At 36.5% G+C, this 18,859-nt stretch overlaps 1 protein-coding gene across 1 annotated transcript in view; it reads left to right on the forward strand.

Moving 5' to 3' along the window:
• The window catches only part of Frmpd4 (FERM and PDZ domain containing 4), a 938,443-nt gene that overhangs the window by 55,995 nt on the left and 863,589 nt on the right, over nucleotides 1-18,859 (forward strand). The window lies entirely within an intron of this gene.

An 18,859-nucleotide genomic window follows, 5' to 3' on the forward strand; every position in this document is an offset into this window, starting at 1 on the left:
AACCCCAACAACTTATAGCCATTCTACTGAATGTGAAATGGCATTTCATTATGGTTTTGTTTTTTGTTCCCATAATATCTAATAATGTTGAACCTCTCTGTGTGTTTACTAGCCCTTTATATTTATACTTTGGAGAAACATATATTGAAATAATTTGATAATTTAAAAAGTGGGTTGCCTATCATTGAACTATATGCTTTTTATGTAATTTGAAATGCATGCCTATCATGTTTTATGGTCACAAATAGTTGGAAATTAATTTCTACAATTCAAACTAACAAAAATACCCAGTCTCTTGCTTCATTTCTCCCTACAAGAGCACCAAGGTTATGACATGGGAAAACTTCATCTCCGAGTTCCACATTCTCAGTATTCTCTTTAGTTTTTCCCTTATGTCCCTTTTGCCAGGCACAGGTGAAAGAGATGAAATCAGGAGATCCTACCGCTGCTTTCTGTCTGTCTCTCTGTCTCTCTCTGTTTCTGTCTCTCTATGTCTGTTTCTGCCTCTCTCTCTTTCTGTGTCTCTGTCTATCTGTCTGTCTGTCTCTCTCTGTCTCTCTCTTTCTGCCAAATACTTAGATACAAAGACAGGAATATTTTTGGTTGTGTTTGGATTAATTTGTTTGAAACAGGGTATCACTCTGTAGTCTGTACTGGCCTTGAACTTACTGTGTAGTCCAGGCTGGCCTTGACTCATGGCTATATTTCTGCCTCTGTCTCCTGATTGCTGGGGATTACAGCCACGCCTGGCTCAAAGGCAATAATAAGTATTTATGTATTTAGTCAAGGTTTTCCAGAGAATCAGAATCAGTAGCAGATACAGATACATATGCATACAGATTGGTATATAGAATAGATACAGGTGTAGATAAAGATATAGACATAGATGCTTATTATATGGATTTACCTCATATCATTATGTCAGCTGACAAATTCCAATATCTGTTGAATGGTCAGCAAGCTGAAAACCCAGGAGAGGTCATGAAGTAGATCTGGTTTGAAAGCTGATAGGCTTGAGACTGAAGGAGAACTGGTATTTCTCTGAAGGTGGATAAAAGTCAATTTCCTAGTTTGAAGGAAGTCAAGCAAGTAGAGTTAGTTCTTTATCACTTGGAGAGGGAAAGTCTTTTTTTGTCCTAGTTAGCCTTCACCTGAATAGATGAAGCCTACCCACATGCTGAAGGGAAATCTACTCGGGCTACAGATTTAATGTTAATCTCAATCTAAAACATTCAGAATGATGCTTGATCAAACATTTGGGCACCGGAATGCCCAGTCAGATTGACCCATAAAATTAACCATCACAAAGGGCTTTCCCTTAACTTCTGTTGGAAATATGATGACCATAAGCACATTTGATACTGAAAAGATACTTGCTGGATGCGATATATAGTAAGTATGAAGAATGACTAGAAAGATCAAACCAGACTGCATGGTGACCCTATTTATAATTCTCAACTTCCATGGTATATGTCTATCTAGCAAAGATGAAAGGATCAATTACTTCATTAGGTTACCATAAGAATTTATGAAGCTGGGCTCTTAGTAAACTCAAGAAGAACGTAAAGTAATCTAGAAAATCCTTTCTCATGAAAATAGATTGGGAGGAGTAGATTACTGCTTATAGGCCTATTTTTGGTGACCAAAAGATGAATATTCCCTTAGACTTTCTCTTCATTTCCTCATAATGAATTCTGGTCTTTTTCCAAAAAGTGGAATGACTGAGCATTCTAGGGTGAAGGTTATGTCATAGAGAAGGCAAAGGAGTAGAGCACAATAGAAATGCTAAGAAATTAGAACTCCTGTCATCATTGAACTTTCTCATTTTAAAATCCAAGTAAACAGATTTTAACTTATAAATTTCTATTTAAATCAAACAAAATACATCTGTGCCATCTTTCACTTATGAACCAACAGCTTTTGAGTCTTGCTAGACAAAGGGTAGGTTTTGTTACATAGGTTGCTGGGGATCAGAGAGGTGGAGGGAAAGGAGAGCATATTACTACTTCCCCTTATAAAATGAGGAGGCAAGAGACATTGTCCGTAGAAAATAGAGAAATAGAAGTATGCTTAGAATAGTGAAGAATGGTGTTGGTGATGGTATCAACTAATAAAGAAGTCTTTATCTGGTGGTACAGCTAGAGCATATGCTTAAATACAGGTGGACCCTGAATAGAAATCAATCCATCTTTTTGCTAAATAGGAAAGTCGAAAATAACTTTTCTTTACTCAACTTGAATATATAATATTTAGATAAAAGTTTACAGATGGCCATCTATAGTATTTTAACTTCATTTTTAGTTACATATGTATATTTAATGCATGGTTTATAAGGTATACTGTATATTTTATGCATATGTATATTTAATACATGATTTATAAAGGAAGTGTATATTTAATACCACATGGTTTATAAAGTATACTGTTATGTTAATTTGTTCATTTTCACTCTTATTTTATTATACAATTTCTTTCTAGTGCCACACTTACTCATTGACATTTATTTCTCCTTCATCTAGAGCCACTTGAGAGCATAGTGCTATATTCACTTCCTCTAAGTTGTTTGATTGCAGCACTTTTGAATCTAAATATGATTCTGCTACAGAAAGTTTCTCCTGATTCACATATATCTATTAATTTATACTGAGCTCCATAATGTAAACATTTAATGCATTTTAGCAAAGATATTTTTGAAAAGGTTTGTGTGCGGTGGCATCCAGAAATGCAGTTTGAGGAAATTTCTCTAGAAACAGTGACGCAAGCTGTATTAAATTTATTTATCTTCCCCTATGATATCAGGTGACCTCTATTAGCATCCAAATCTAGCTTTGATTGCAGTCATTTCAGGCTAATGTATCTTCTCCAAATAGTAATATACTATGTTGTTCAAAATTAAATTATTGAGAGACTGACTGCCTGATATGAAAGTCTTAATACAGGCTTTATTTTTGTTGGGATAATTTTGGAAGAAAACCTTACCTTGTACTGGGAACATACAGAATTTTGGAAAGAAGTGGTGCCAGAAATTTGAGAGTGAGGGAAGTGGGTTGAATTTTAACCTATAGCAGCAGAAAATTAAGAGTAATGTCTGATTTTGATAAACCAAGATATTGTGACGTAAAACATACTATACAGAGATACTTAAGTAACTACTAGATGATCAAAACTCAAAATGGTTTTGATTAGTGGCTTGTTAGGACCTAGACTTGTAAGGATAGGATTGGGTTAATAAACTTGTTCATTACAGAAACACCTATACTCTATTATATTATGCTGAAAGAAGCTTAAAGTTAATGCAGAATGTTATAGTCCAGATGAGGAATATGGAACAATGGTATTGATATTGAGGGCTGCAAGAAGAGGCAGGCTTTTCAGCTTCCTAGAGTAAAATTGATGAGATTTCATACCTATATATAAGAGTTTAGAGACAGAGAAGAATACACCATGAATTATGGTCTCCCATCTTTGAGACAAGGTACCTACAAGGCATGCATGAACATGTGAGCACACATACAGTTTGGCTCTTGGGACTGCTCAAATAAAGGTGACTCTGGAAAGGTGACTATGAGATACACAGGATTCATTAACATATGAGTGCACATGTATCCATGGAGGTGGATAGTTATCTAGCAAGTATTACATGTAAGACAAAAAAGGCTGAGATTATGGTGAGATTAGAAGAGAGGGGAGAGAATCCATTGGGAGAATGTAAGCCTAAAATAAAGAAGACTAAGACAAGGAATGGGAAAGTATTAAGGAAAAGGATATTAGCAGTGGTAGATATTGAAGGAATACCAAATACAGTAAGGACTGTGAGGTATCCACTTGATTTGACTGACTTCTTTTATATTTTTGACATAAGACTATGAACTCTTTTTTTTCTTCTGTATTGTTGAGACAGGATCTCACTGCAGTTGAGGCTGGCTTTGAGCTCACTTTGTTAGCCCAGGCTGGTCTCAAACTGACAACAATCCTCCTGCCTCAAATTCCTGAGTGCTGGGATTACAGGTATGTGCCATTAGGCCTGGTTTGTGAACACTTAAAGAGATGGGTAGATAGAAGAACCTCTGACTGGATGGTGTGATTTAGGAAAGTTTAGTGGAAAAAAAATCAGTATCCATCAAAAGGATGTCATTGACTCTGGAACAAAAAAATAAATGTGTTCTTGGTCTACTTTGTCCATACTTGCCTGTGACATAGCATGGTGACATCCTCACCAGCCTTTAAGCTAAACCTGTGCCTGTCCTCTACTACAGCAGGGTTTCTCTGGGCTCAACTTGCTGCCTCTCTGGGTTTGTCCAATTGCTGCCAGTACCTGTCTCATTTTCTTCCAATGCTCAATTGTTAAGGCTTCTGTTTAGAGGTTCCCTTAAAGCCTCACATAGTCGTAGTTTTCTTGGAGGTGGCTGAATCCAGAGTGTGTGATTGTTTCATACTGCAATATTGGGATTAAAGGTGCTAGGATTAAGGGTAGATGATGACTGGATAATTCCACTGATTAAATTGGGACCCCCCGAACCCCCATAGACTGGACACAATAGAAGAAATAGAAAGAGACTTGTCTTGTTCTCTTGCTTGTTATTTTTGCTGTTTTCTGCCACTATGAGCTGTTGCCCCTCTGCCATGTGCCATCTTGCCTTGGAACCTGCTGATTATGGACTGAAACCTCTACAAACCATGAGCTAAATAAAGCTTTAACCCCTTAAATTTTGAGTGTTGGGTATTTTATCTCAGCAATGAGTAAAGTAATTAAGATACCACCTCTCCAGCAAGGGCTTCACACCTATGAAACAGGTCTGAGATTTGGCTCCAGACACCACTGTCTTTCTGATTCCCATATATACATTAAATGAGCAGGAACTATGGGGAGACAGATGTCTCAAAGTGAGAACATATTTTTTAAAAATTTTTAAGGTAGTAAAATACAACAGAACAAGACAGAACAAAGCCAATCAAGATAATGCAGTGAAATTGGTACAAAACTTCACAGCAGGATACCAGATAACAGTAATAGGTGCCATAGTATATCTTGTTATCATTACAGTAGTTGTCCATTCAATCAGGTATAGCAAAATCAAACCAAAAACAACATTATATGATCTATCAAAACAATATTGAATAGAGAAAAGCAATTAATCAGAACAAAACAAAACAGTGAAAACAATATTTGCCTTCAAAGAGAAGATAAAAGGAAAGCCCCCATATTTGCTATATTGCATACTGTCATCCTCTCAAGAGATGCTTGGACCTCTGGCTGTCAGTTGCTAAGGGGGTGGGGTGGGGGGTGGGATGTTAGCCTCACAGGAGATGCAGACTGGCTGTCTTCCTGGCTCATCCACCACTGGCTCACACTGTTGCTTTCTTGCTCAGCCCCCTAAGATCCAATATGGCTGGATCTCAGGAGATGTTGACTGGTTCTCTTCCTGGCTTGCCCACCGCTTGATCATGCCATGGCCACTTACCAGGAAGGAGGGCCTGAGAACATATTTTGAAAAATGTGGTTAAAGGAGTTACTCAGAGTTAATCAAAGAGATGACAAATTCCCATTCTCTAAAGATCTTCCAGCACAGGCTAGATAACCTTTCAGTAGCCTGGGTGCAGAAGGAATTCCTTTATTGGTTGCTCTTTAAAATCCTTTCCTGCTCTAAAAGTCAGTGGTCTTCCCATATCAGACAGCACATAGAAATCAAGAAATATCAGGGTTGGAAGGAATTTTATGAAGTCATCTGCTTTACTTCTTTTCCAAGAAATATAACATTTCTACTACCTACTTAAAGAGGAATATATCCAGCTCTTACTTGTTATTATTAAGCTTTACTTTCCAGAGACATTTTAGGTTCGCGGTGAAATCGAGTGGAAGGTACAGAATTCTCATATAGCTGCTGCCCCTGCACACAGGCATGGCTTTCCTCGCCGTCAATGTCCTGCACCATAGTGGTCCATTTGTTATAATCAGTGAACCTACATTGACACATCATCATCACCCAGAGTCCATAATTTACATTAGAGTTTCACTGTTGCTGTTGTACACTCCATGGATTTTGATAAATTTCTAATGTCATTTTTCCATCATTGTGATAACCTACAGATTCATTTCACTTATGTAAAAGTCTCGTGTACTCTGCTTATTCATTCTGTTACTCCTTGATCACCACTTTTACTATTTTTATTGTATTTATAGTTTTGCCTTTTTCAGAACGTCTTATACCTGTAGTAGAAATAATACAGAAATTAACTTTTTTCACTTAGTTATATGCATTTAAGTTTCTCTCATGGCTTAATAGCTCATTTCATTTTTAGTGCTGAATAATATTTTGCTATCTAGATAAATCAGTTTCATTATCCATTCAACTAGCAAAGGACATCTTGGTTGCTTCCAAGTTTTGCCAACTGTAGGTAAAGCTGCCATAAGTATCTTTGCATAAGTTTTTGTGTGAACATAAGTTTTCAGTTCAACTGAGTAAATACCAAGGAGTGTGATTGCTGAATTATATTATAATATTATGTTTAGTTTTGTAAGAAACTTCCAAACTGCTTTCAAAGCACCATTTTACACTCCCACTAGCAATGAATGAAAGTTCCCGTTGTTCCACATCCTTGCCAGCATTTGTTTTTTTTTTTTTTTTTGATATTCACCATTCCTGTCTTCCTTTTGAATCCCCAAATGATGCTTATTCACCATGTCAGAAATTCAGAACACATCTGGTAGCTGGGGAAAGAACTTTATAGCAGAAGGAGTTGAGACAAAGAATGTCTCATGTTCTACATGGACACAGAGAGGATTCTCTCTGGGCATTAGGAGTGTACATTCCTGCCATAGAAATCTCACTGAATATCAAAATTCTCCTCTATATCTCCTAGCCTCCCTTATAGTTGAGTAGGATCCATGACTGACTCTGACCAGTGGAAATATGAGCATAAGTGAAGCCTCTGTTTATGTCTAAAGCATATAAAGAGCCTATGTGCATCTTCTTTCTACTTTCTTACATTTGGGGACCTTGGAGTCTCCTGTGGTCCAGGCGAACAGTTATGAGAGCCAAATATTGTGAGTTTGAGCATCCAGAATGACTATGTGGAACAGAGCTCAATGATCTTTCTAGATTAGTCAGTGCATTTTAAGTAAGGAATGAATTTATGTTAAGCCAGACATTCCAGGGTGTGTTACTTCTACATAGACTAGCTTCTAGTGACTCTTTATTGAACATAGTTCTTTCTTAGATATAAGTCCCTTTTTCTCCATCTAATTGGATCTCCCTTTTGTGTCTGTACCAAACTTTAACTTCTGAACCTCGTTAGTTATATTAGGCAATGTGACCCATCTCAGCAAGACATTTGGAATCTGTCCATATAAATGAAGTTGTCTAAACCCTCCAGTTGATTCCTGGTGGCTAATCTTTGTCTGGAGACTTTATAGGAATCTTTGTGTTCAATCCTCTGTAAAGTCCTTCATTAGTTCTTCAATGCTTTTTCAGTCTCAATAATACCAGAGCTTCAGTCTTGAATTCACTTGCTGACAAGTCCCATCACTCAAAAACTTCTGCATAAGGTAGCCCATACTATTTTTTGAAGGGTCTAACTGATGTTAAGTTTTTATTTACATGAGTTTAATGTGCCTGATGAAAATTACTTTATTTTTATTTGGTCACTACCATTCTCTAGAGTTGTGAAAATGTGTCCTTTCATGTCACTCAAACTTAGAAGATGCCATTGTTATTTTTTCAAATTTCTCCTTTTATCAAGTGTGTATTTTTTTTACCCAGACAGATATATATGTATTTTTGTAAAAGAAAACCTACTTTTTTGTAGCACTAGGCATTGAAAACAGGGCTTAGTGAAATCTTCTCAGGGATAAGAAATCAGAATGATAAAAGGATTTATATTTATATATATATATATATATATAATTATAAAGAATATTATACATTTAACATAGAGGCATGCAATTGTTTAAAAACTTTAAGACATGCATTGACTATGTTATACCTACCATCCATCTGTTTTTTTATATATCTTTTAGTTTTCTTGGTAAGATTTCACTTGGGGTTGAAACTTGGCAAAGCATTAGTCTGACAGCAATTTTTAAAATACAAAATGTGAGAAAAAAAGAAAAGGATCTGTCATATTTTTCAATTACAAAAGCATAGGACAAGGCATAGCTCCTTTATCTTCTTTTCCTTTTTGTGAACTTTGGAAGTCAAAAAAAGGAAGGTTTGGAGGAATAGAATCGTAGCACCTTTCAGCTTTTTAAAAACTTGCGCCACGTATCTAAATGAGAGAACTAACCTGTGACCTCTCAGAAGTGAAAGAGGTCGTTGTACTTTAAAGATATACTTAGAAGAGCCTATTCTGCTATGATATTTTTCCAGTGTCTCGTGTCTTCTAAAGCTAGAAGGACTACATATTTCTTTCAAAGTTCAGAGGGGCTCAGAGAGCCTGTTAATGCCATCTGATTCTACTTAGCTTGAATGCTTTTGCCTTCTTAATCTTATCACTTTTGGGCTTCTCTCCCATTTCCTTCTCCTTTCTCTTTATCAAAGCAGTCTGAACCAATATATCAGGACTAAATACTATATACACATGTTTATATTATACTGTATTACATATCCATGTATGTTATGATTTAGATGGAAAATGTCCCCCAAATGCTCATTGCATTGAAGTCTTGATCTCCACTGCGAAAATTTTCAGAGATGGAACCTAGATGTGGTAGGATCAGAAGGACACTAACTTCATCAATAGCTAAATCCATTGAGGAGTTCAGAACTTAATGGGCTATTCGGAGGTGGGGTCCAGTTAGAGGAAGTAGTTCATTGGGGCATATCTTTTACCATGCCCCTTCTTTCAGCCTCTCCCACCCCCACCCTTCCTCGCTGCCGTGAAGTGGGCAGATTTGTTCTACCTCACCCTTCTGTCATGTTGAAACCTTTGACACTGAGGCAAAATAAACCTGTTCCCCTATAAGCTTTTTTTCTCAGGTATTTTGTCACAGTGATAAAAAGGTGACTGATAATAAATATGTATGTGTGTTTATGAAGGAAGAAGAGAGCAAGTATGAGAGAGAAACAGGTGCACACAGTATAGCAATAAAGGAAGCAGAGTGTGAGATGGGGCATCAGTAGGAGTGGCATTGAGAAGGAGTATTGGATGATCAAGTGACTCTGTAAAGAGCGAGGTTGAGTCATCCAGGTGCCAACTTTTTCTGCTTTCTGCTTCCTTCTTCCTTTTCTTTCTCTTTCATTTCTTTTCTCTTCCTTTCACCTATTTTGGCCTTCACTTGCCCTGTTTCTTATTACTCTGCTTCCTTCTTCCCAGTGTTATTTGCGTTGGCCTGTGGGAAAAGTTAACATAGTGGGTGCTTCTATCTTCAAGAAAGTCCTCTTTTGATTAATAACTAGAATATATAAAGAACTAAAAAAAAATTAACTCCAAAAATCCCTCCCAAAACCTAATCAGTAATTGGTCAGGTGAATGGAACGTACATTTCTCAAGAGTATAAATGACCAAGAAAAATATGAAAAAAATGAAAAAAAGAAAAATATAAAAAAAAGTTCAACATCTTTAGATGTTAGGGAAATGCAAATCAAAACTACACTGAGATTCCATCTTACCCCAGGCAAAATGGCTATCATCAAAAATACCGAAAACCATGAGTCCTGGCAAGCATGCAGGAAGTAAAAAGAGCCCTTTTACACTGTTGATAGGGCTATGTATCTAATGTGACACTGTGGAAAAAAATACAGAAGTTGCTCAAAAAGCTAAAAAAAGAAATACCATTTGATTCAGCAATACCATTCCTTGGTATATTCCTGAAAGAGTTAAAGATGGTATACTGTTGCAATACACAAATGTTCATGTATATAGTGGCACAATTCACAGCAGCTTAACTGTGGAGACAGTTTAGATGTCTGCCAAAAGATGAATGAAGAAAATATGGTATATGTACAAAATGGGATACTATTCAGTCATAATGAAGAATGAAATCATTCCATTTGCAGAAAAGTAGATGAAACTGGAGACCATCATGTTAAGTGAAGTAAGCTACTCCAAAATTTAAATGCCACGTTTTGTCTAATATGAGAAATGTAAGAGGAGAGAGAGAGAGAGATGAAAGAGAGAGAGAAAGAGGAAGAAGGAGGAGAGGGAGAGGGGAAGGAAAGAAGGAAAGGAAAAGAGTGAGGGAGGAGAAATATGAAGCTAAAAGGTTGACTTTTAGAGATGAGAAAGCGGATAGGAGAAGAAAGGGAGAGAGAGATAATAAGACTGAAATAATTAAAGTGCATGTGTTATATGCATGTATTAGCATACCAAAACATCTCTTAATCCTGTATTACTAATATGCACTAAGAAAAATTACAAAAATGAGAAGCATGGTAGTTTTTGAAAAATTCGAATAGTTTTCTTTCACAGTGGTACTTAGCTGGCCTCTAGGAACTTTGCTTTTAAAGATCTCTAAATGCTAGGGTTTTTTTTTGCCCACCTCAGACACTGTACCCTTGCTTCATTCTGGGAATTGGAAGCTTTAGTAGTTGTGAGATGGTACCTTGTCTTTGTCTCAAATACTCAGTAGAAGCTCTGAATTTTGAGTTTCAAGCAGGACTCAGTCGGAACAGTAGTACACATGTGTTGCTGTATCTTAGAGGAAAGAACATGTTCCTTTCTGGTATGAGTGAGGGAAGACAGAAAGCCTGTGCATAGATTTCCCCTATATTCCTCCTGGTAATGTCTCTTTCCTTTGGTGATTGCCATCAGAAATAATCACCATGAATACAACTGCTTCCAAGTCTTACAAGTTCTTCAAGCAATTCACTGAATGCATGGATGGTTGTGGGACCTCTGAAGGATACCAAAGACAGTATTTTTTTTGGCATATCTTTGCTGTCTTCCAAGTGGTATTTAAAAGTCAGATTAAGGACAACCAAAGTTTTACCTCGTTAAAATTGCTACTCTAGGGCCTGGGGATATAGCTCCCCAGTGCAGTGCCTGACTGTCAAGACCAAAGTCGTGAGTTTGTTCTTAGGTACAAAAACAAAAAACAAAAAACAAAACCAAACAAACATACTACTATTTCCCACTGGGAAGACTTTTATTTTAAAATTAAAGATAAGAATGCATAGGAACTTGTACTAGGTACTGTGCTTAGTGTTTTCTACATAAGTTGTTTATTTTTTAGAGACAGAGTCTTTAGCTGTGTAGTTCAAGCTGGCCTTGTGTTCACTATCTGCAGGCTGACTTTGAACTCACAGTGATCCTCCTGCCTTAGCCTTGTATGTGTCATTTAAACTGGGGGTCACCAACTCCTGGGCCATGGTCTGTTAGGTACAGGGCAACATAGCAGAAAGTGGGCAACAAGTATGTAAGACAATGAAGCTCTGTCTGTATTTGTAACTTTTCCCCATCACTCACATATGATCTGAGCTCCATCTCCTATCAGCTTAGTGACCACTAGCAATTGTCAGAAGGGGTGTGAACTCTATTGTGAGCTGTCCAAGCGAAGGTTTTGAGGTTGTGTGCTCCTTTGAATAATCCTAAATCCATCCCTTCACCTCCCCAGTCCATGAAAAATTGTCTTGCACAAAACTGGTTCCTGGTGTCCAAAGGGCTGGAGACTGCAGAATTCTATGAAGTATACCTCGAATGTGAAGAAATTGATTTATCCAACATTATGAAGGTGGAGGTTGGAAGAGGCATGACTTTAGTGTTTAGTTCAGTTTAATGAATATTTATTGAACAGCTAACATATAGTAGGCAATGAGAGAAAATGATAAATGAAACATAGAACAAGCTGGAGTTTGAAGCTAAATTTTTAATAGTGAAGTTCATGTTTTTTTCTTAAGTTCATTATTGCTATACTTCCCTCTTTTTCAAAATAAAATACACATAAGCAAATTCAAAAACTTTGTTTTTGGTTAATTAGACTTTGAAATGTAAAAGAAATATATTTTTATAGTTCAGAAAAGCACAAATAATAACTATGCACATTGAATTATGTCTATAATGCCAGTTATGTGAGAGGCTCCCAAGCACAAGACCAACCTAGGTAACTTATCATGATACTGTCTCCAGATAAGATTTTAAAAGTGAAAAGTCAATACTTGTATTGCTTTCTAACAATTTTTCTCATTTCCTTCCCTAATGTGAATCACTTTCCATTTTTGAATTGTCCCACTCACTCTCTAGTACTGGAAGAAAAAAGAAAATAAAAAGATAAGAGACCAACATTACCTAAATTTAATTCTTAAAATAACAAATCACTTTCCTTACAGCCTTTCGCAGCAGAGGTTAACAATCATAACTACCCATGACCATGCTGGACTGAATTTGCATTTATATTTTATTTTATTTTAAACTAGTAAGAATTCTATTCAGTGCATTTCTTTCCTGATTTTCAAAAATACTACTAGTCATTTCCTTGATTTAGGAGTCAGAAATACTTATGTTGATGTTATATTTTGAGGAAATTATTTTAAAATTTCCTTGTATTCAGCTTTCTAGAAGCTGGTATTTTACATTTCTGCTACTCTTGATGTGAAAAAAATCTTACTTTTCAAAGGATATGGTAAAAGAGTAGTGCAACAAAAATAGATTCATGCTCAACTACAGAAATAGGTGATACTGGGTGGAAATGATGAATTATAGTCAAGAATAAATGAGGGGGGTCATGATTTACATTAAGACTGGAAGGAATCTTGGTGCTGACTCTGTATGACTCCTCATTTTGCATGCAGGGCTCTGTATTGTTAATGACCCAAACTATAAATTAATATTAACTTACAATGATATAACAGTTGCTTGGGCTTTTTTTTTAAGGCTGGAGGCTATTTTTGTTTGCCCCTGAACAAATATTCTGTGTATGTTTGGAGAATTTGCAGCAGCATAAACTGAAAAATGAATGAGTACAAAAGTGACTATGTTAGATCCGATTGTAGAGAATTGCTCATACTCACTAATATTGTAAACCTAAATCAGATATATTCAGTTCAAATGAAAGATAAAGATACTAGCACAGATTTCTGACCTGTATTCTCAGTGCTTTGCTTCATATTGAGAACAGGACCACCAATATGAAACCTTAAAAGGTAATGTCAAAGCTCAAATGTATGACCCGGATAGAAGGTGCCATAAGATATTCATATATGTTCAGATGCTCAAGAAGATAGTTTTATTATTTACAAAATAAAGACTCTAGATTAAACTGACCCAATGGTATTATTTCTTTCTCTTTAACAAATTTTTAGTTTTATAACTATCATGACAATCTTATTTTTTGTAATTTATGTTTTTTGCAATTAAAGAAATTTTTATTAGTACATATTTAAAGTATATAATGTTTACTTATGTGGAATAGGCACATATACATAGTACATCTCAATTCCTTTTTTCATCTCCTATCCTTACCCTACATTCTACTCCCTCTATCTCTTGATCCCCTTCCTTTTTGAGAAGGATCTCTCTCCCTACTTCCTATTATTCATCTTTTATTCTGCGCTTTATTTATCATTTGGATTTCTTATATAAAAGAAATCATGTGATATATAAGCTTGTGTGTTTGATTTACTTCACATAATATAATGGTCTCAAGGTGTGTCCATTACCCTACAAATGATTTAAGTTTATCTTTATAGAAGGGTAATATTCCATAGTGTACAAATATCACATTTTATTTATCCATTCATTTGTTGATGGTATGTAAGCTATTTCCAAGATTTACTTTTTATGAAGCATGCTGCTACAAACATGAGTATGTATGTATCTTGGTACTCTGATGTCTTTTAACTCTTTCCAGAAGATACCTGAAGGGGAATAGCTGGGTCAAATGGAATTTATAGTTTTAGTTTTTGAAGAATTTTTGAACACATTTTTATAGTGGTTTTACTAGTTTACAATTCCTCCAACATTGTCAAAGGATTCATGATGATGCCCATTTTTTCTGAGTTAAGATAGAATCTCTATGTTGCTTTAATTTGCATTTCTCTAATGATCAGCAGTGTTGAGGATATCTTCATGTATTTATTGGCCATTTATAATTCTCTGTGAAGTGTTTGTTTCACTTATACATTTTTAATTGTGTTTTATTTTGGAGATCTAAATTATTTTGGTTCTTTATATCTTCTAGACATGAGTCTTTTGTCTGAGGTATAGCTGGCAGAATTTTTTCCCATTCCCATTCTATCTTTTCATTCTGTTGGTTGTTTCTTTTGCTATGTAGAAGCATTTTAAGTTGATATGATCCCATTTTTTGGTTCTCAATACTATTTCCTGTGCAACTCGGGTCCCATTCAGAAAGTCTTTCCTATGCCTATAGTTTCAGGGATTTTTACCGATTTTGTCTTCTAGCAGTTTAATTGTTTTTGTTTTAATACTTAGTTCTTTGAGACATTTTCATTTTAGTTTAGTACATGGCAAAAGATATGGTCTATAATCAGTCTTTTGAATGTGAAATCAGCTAGGCAATCACAAAAATGCAGGTGCTTTATGATTATACTCCTTTTAGATGCTCAGAGTAGTCAAAAGTATAGAGACAGTACAATGGCAGATGCCAGGTTGTTGGGTGTGGTGGATTAGAATCTGGTGGTCAATTTAAACATAAGTTGAACTGATTCAGCATGTTGCTGAGTGTAGGTGGCCCACCTGAGGAAAGTTGCCAGCATGAAAAGGAAACCTGGAGAGGAAGGGTAATGTTGTGGGTTCTTCTAAGTGTTGTTGCTGTTTGGAGTTGTTGGTTCTTTTGGATCTGTTGATTCTCCTGGAGGAGCTTGTCATGCTGGCTCCCCTGGTATGAACTCAGCTATTATCATTAGAGGAATTCAGATCCTTGTTGCTGAGAATGGCTATGGTGCACTTTGGGGGAACTCTGGTTCTTAGTTTGAGCATCACTTCCTGGCTACAAAGGGGAAGATGTATGCTGTTCAGTCTCCAGGAGAAGCTTGTCACTCTGGCTTCCTGCTATGAACTTGGGTGTTCTCATTGTTGGAGGAGCTTGGGACCTCGTTGTCACTGAGGATGGCTGTGGTACTTTTGGGGGGAGCCCTGATCCTTATTTTGAGCATCACTTCTTGGCTCCAGTGCAGAATCTTCAACCTGCTGGCACAGATTCTTCACACTGCATCATAGACTTCCTACTTCCACTGCTGATATTTGTGCCTTCTCAGCACAGACTGTAAAACAGACTTGCATGAATTATTGTCATGGACTCTACACCTCCATTTGGACTTGTAGGAGGCATTGTCATGGGCTCTAGCTATTCAGCTGGACTCATTCAAGACATTGTTATTTGATCCAGGCCCTCGACTAGATTCTCTAGGTCTTTAGTGTGTGGACAGATTTCCTTCATTTCTTGTATTTGACTCTGGGTGACTACCATAAAATAATACTATAAATTATATGTAATGTATATAATTGTTTTCCTTGTAACCCCAGACTACATCATGAAGAAAAGGAGAATAGAGTGCAGTTCCTGGTTAATAAATGTAGGATTTAAGTTTCATGAGATAAAAAGAGTTCTGGAGATTTGACTGCATGAGAATATGAATATACTTACTACTGAACTGTACTGTTAAAATGGTTATAACATTATATGTTATATTACATGATACAATGGACCCTTGAATTATTACCATCCTGTCATACAAATACCTTGGGTTATAACTAGAATTTTAGTTTTAAATTGTGACTAAAATCTTGAGTTATGATGTGAATGCCGACCACTTCTGTTTTCAGATGGTCTCTGATACAGATTTAATCCTTAAAGTGTTCTGGAAGGTACATTACAACATATTTTCCTGTGTAGGATTAATTGAGAAGTCCTGTAACAATGTCTCATAAGATCTGCCTGTATTCAAGAGAGAGACTTTGAAGACTATGGAGAAGAGCCTGAGCCTTCATTGACAACTTGTTACAACCAGCCCTTGGAAATGAATTAAGTTTGTAAGTCAAGGAACCACTCTAAGTGAAATAAATCAAACACAGAAGGCTAAATATCATAATGTTTCTCTTATATGAGAAACTCAAAGTATAAATAATTTAAAGAGCAAAATAAAAGATAGATTATAGTAAACATGGAAATAGGCCTTTTGCAGATGAAAAAGGGATCTAGGGAGAGGGACAGAAGAGGAAAGGAATGGGAAGAAAAATGGATTTAGATGTGATATATAATGCACCACCTCCCTAAAATGGATATATTCTTTATGTATTGCAAACATATACTAATAAAAATAAATTTTAAAAAGAAAAATATGTATATTTGATCATAATTTTTAAAAATTGGTAAAAAGAAATCAGGTGAGCTTCTCTAGTAGAAAGTGAAGCTAGTGATGTTCAAGGATCACACTGCCCTGCTTTGAACTATAGCACTAATACAAACATCCAGGGCCAGAGTAGGAAATAGAGATGGGAAAAGGGCCACATGAAAATCTTGTAGGCTTAGATCTTCTTACCCAAGGTTCAGTGGTTTTCCTGAATAAATGCTGTTCTGTTGTATGCCCATGGTCTAGTTTTAGAATGCTGAGATGACTTTTAGACAGATTTGTCTAATTTCATGAGGAGAAACTTCATGGACCTCTTTTTTAGAGTAGTGAAGCTGTTTCAAAATGATTTGAGACTTTAAAGTCAAAGATCCTTTCTCCACTGAAAGTGTATCAGAAGATTAAACACAAGAAATAAAAGAACTCTGGCTCTGTTCAGTTGTTTGTCATAGTCATTTTTTTGTCATTTGGAAAAAAAATAGCTGACACCTGCAATTTAAAAAAGTTTATTTTGGCTCACAGTTTAGAAGTTTTGGTCCATGTTTGGCAAAAGGGCTTGGGAAAAGGAAAGCTGCTCATAGCATAGAAGTCAGGCAAAAGAGTAAGGAAGGAAGGCCTGTGGAGTATATGCCCTTCTAGATCATGTCCCCAGTGACTCACCTATAACCAGGTCCCACATTCTAACAACAAGTCATTGGTAACACTGCCATAGTTCAGTTACTCTCTAAAAGCTGCATTTCTGAACACACAAAAGCCTTGGGTGCATCTAGAAATAAACCATGACTTTCTTCCCCCAGTAGCAAATTAATAACATGCATTTCAGTACACAAAATGCACTTAGTTTATCTCTAAGAGTTGCCAAAATCTTAACATTTTCAATAATGCTGAAAAGTCCAAGGCCAGTATTGCCTCTAAAGCTTGAAATTCTTAGCTGTGAGCCCCTGTAAAAATCAAAAAGAAAAACACTGCTGATACACAACAGCACAAGTTAAACATTTCCATTCCAAAAGGGAGGATTAGGAGGATAGAAGTCGAAGGCATCAAAACAATACCAAAACCAAGCAGAGAAAATATTAAATCATGTAGCTCTGTGTCTAACACCTAGGGCAAGTTGTAGTGAGATGTGGATCCCAAATGATTTTGGTGGCACCACCCCTGTGGCACTTCCTGCCAAACCCTCTTGGCTTGTCTTTGGGATGACTTTGCTCATTGCCCGTGGCTTTTCTCACCAGATTTATATTCATGGCACTTCTAATCTTCTGTAGTCTTCTCTGCAGCTTTACTCACTTCAGCTTCACTCTCATAGGTTTACACAATGCCTTCTCAGGGGCACACTGTTTGGCTTCCCAGGCTTTCTTCTGAAATCTGAGTGGAAGCCTTCCTGACCCAACAGCTCTTGCATTCTTACCCACAGAACAAGTACCAGATGAATGATGCAAAGATTTTCCATGAGCTTAGACAGTAGCTAGGCCCCTTGGATCATGGCTGTATCAGGTTCTGAGTACTTAGATGGTTGAGCACTGTGAAACAAATCCTGGCAAATCAATTCCTTAGGTGGTTCTCCTTGAGCACATTGTCCCGGCTCTCTTGTCAAATGAAAAGTTACAGATTTGCACCCTTAAGGATGTGAGGGTTTGTGTTTTGCAGATTCTTGAGATGCCCTCAAGGTACCTTTTCTATTGTTCTGATGTAAAGTACTTGGATTGTTTTTAGTCTTTTCAGCAACCTCATCTTCCAAGGTACCAACTTTGCAGGCCCTTCCTTCCTAGCTAGACTGAAAAGTTTTGAATTTTTTTTTGCTCCTGATATTTGCTATAAACCTGACTAAAAGCAGCAAACAATATCCATGCTTTGGTCTGAAAATGGGCTGACTTGAAATTTGCTCTGATATTTGTAGGGGTACAATATGTATACATCAACTAGTGACTTACTACTGTTTATTTCTTTTCTTTGAAAGTATGTATTATTTTTTCCTGTTTTCTATTTTGTTTTGTTTTTCTTTAAATAATAAAACATTTTCTCTGATAGATTAAGTAGTCAACATAATCTCAGTCTTTGGCAGTGTCACAGGATATGAGCAAAATGTAACAAATTGTCTGGAAGCAATAACATACATGGCCCAGATTCTAGCTGCCAATGGAGTTCTTATCTCCAACTGAATCCTCCTGTGGCTGGTCTTTATTGTCCACCTTTTATCTGCATTCTGTTCTTATGATCTCTGATCAGAATCTCCCATCAAACTTGACTTATGCTTTCTAGGGCTTATTCTCCATCTTTCATCTCCAAACTCAACAAGCTCATTCCACAAGCCAGATTCAAAGGTTTCGGAACCACATGGTCAAATGGCTTCATAGCAATGGTCTTACTCCTAATAACAAATCTGTCTTCATTGCTGGGACAGAATACATCTATAATATAAAAAGGAGACATTTTTTAGCTGACATTTTAGTCCATGTTTAGCAGGTTTAAATACAAAATAGCATGGCAGAAAGACCTGAGTGGAAGAAAGTTGCTCATGTCATGGGGACCAGGAAGCAGAAAGAAGAGGAAAGAACAGGGAGGGAGTATGATTACATCTCCGGTGACCTTTCAGATCACGCCTCAAGTGACCCATCTGT

The sequence above is a fragment of the Cavia porcellus genome, unplaced genomic scaffold (assembly GCF_034190915.1).
Source record: "Cavia porcellus strain 051 isolate PalLab524CR breed Dunkin Hartley unplaced genomic scaffold, mCavPor4.1 scaffold_33, whole genome shotgun sequence".
Taxonomy (NCBI): Eukaryota; Metazoa; Chordata; class Mammalia; order Rodentia; family Caviidae; genus Cavia; species Cavia porcellus.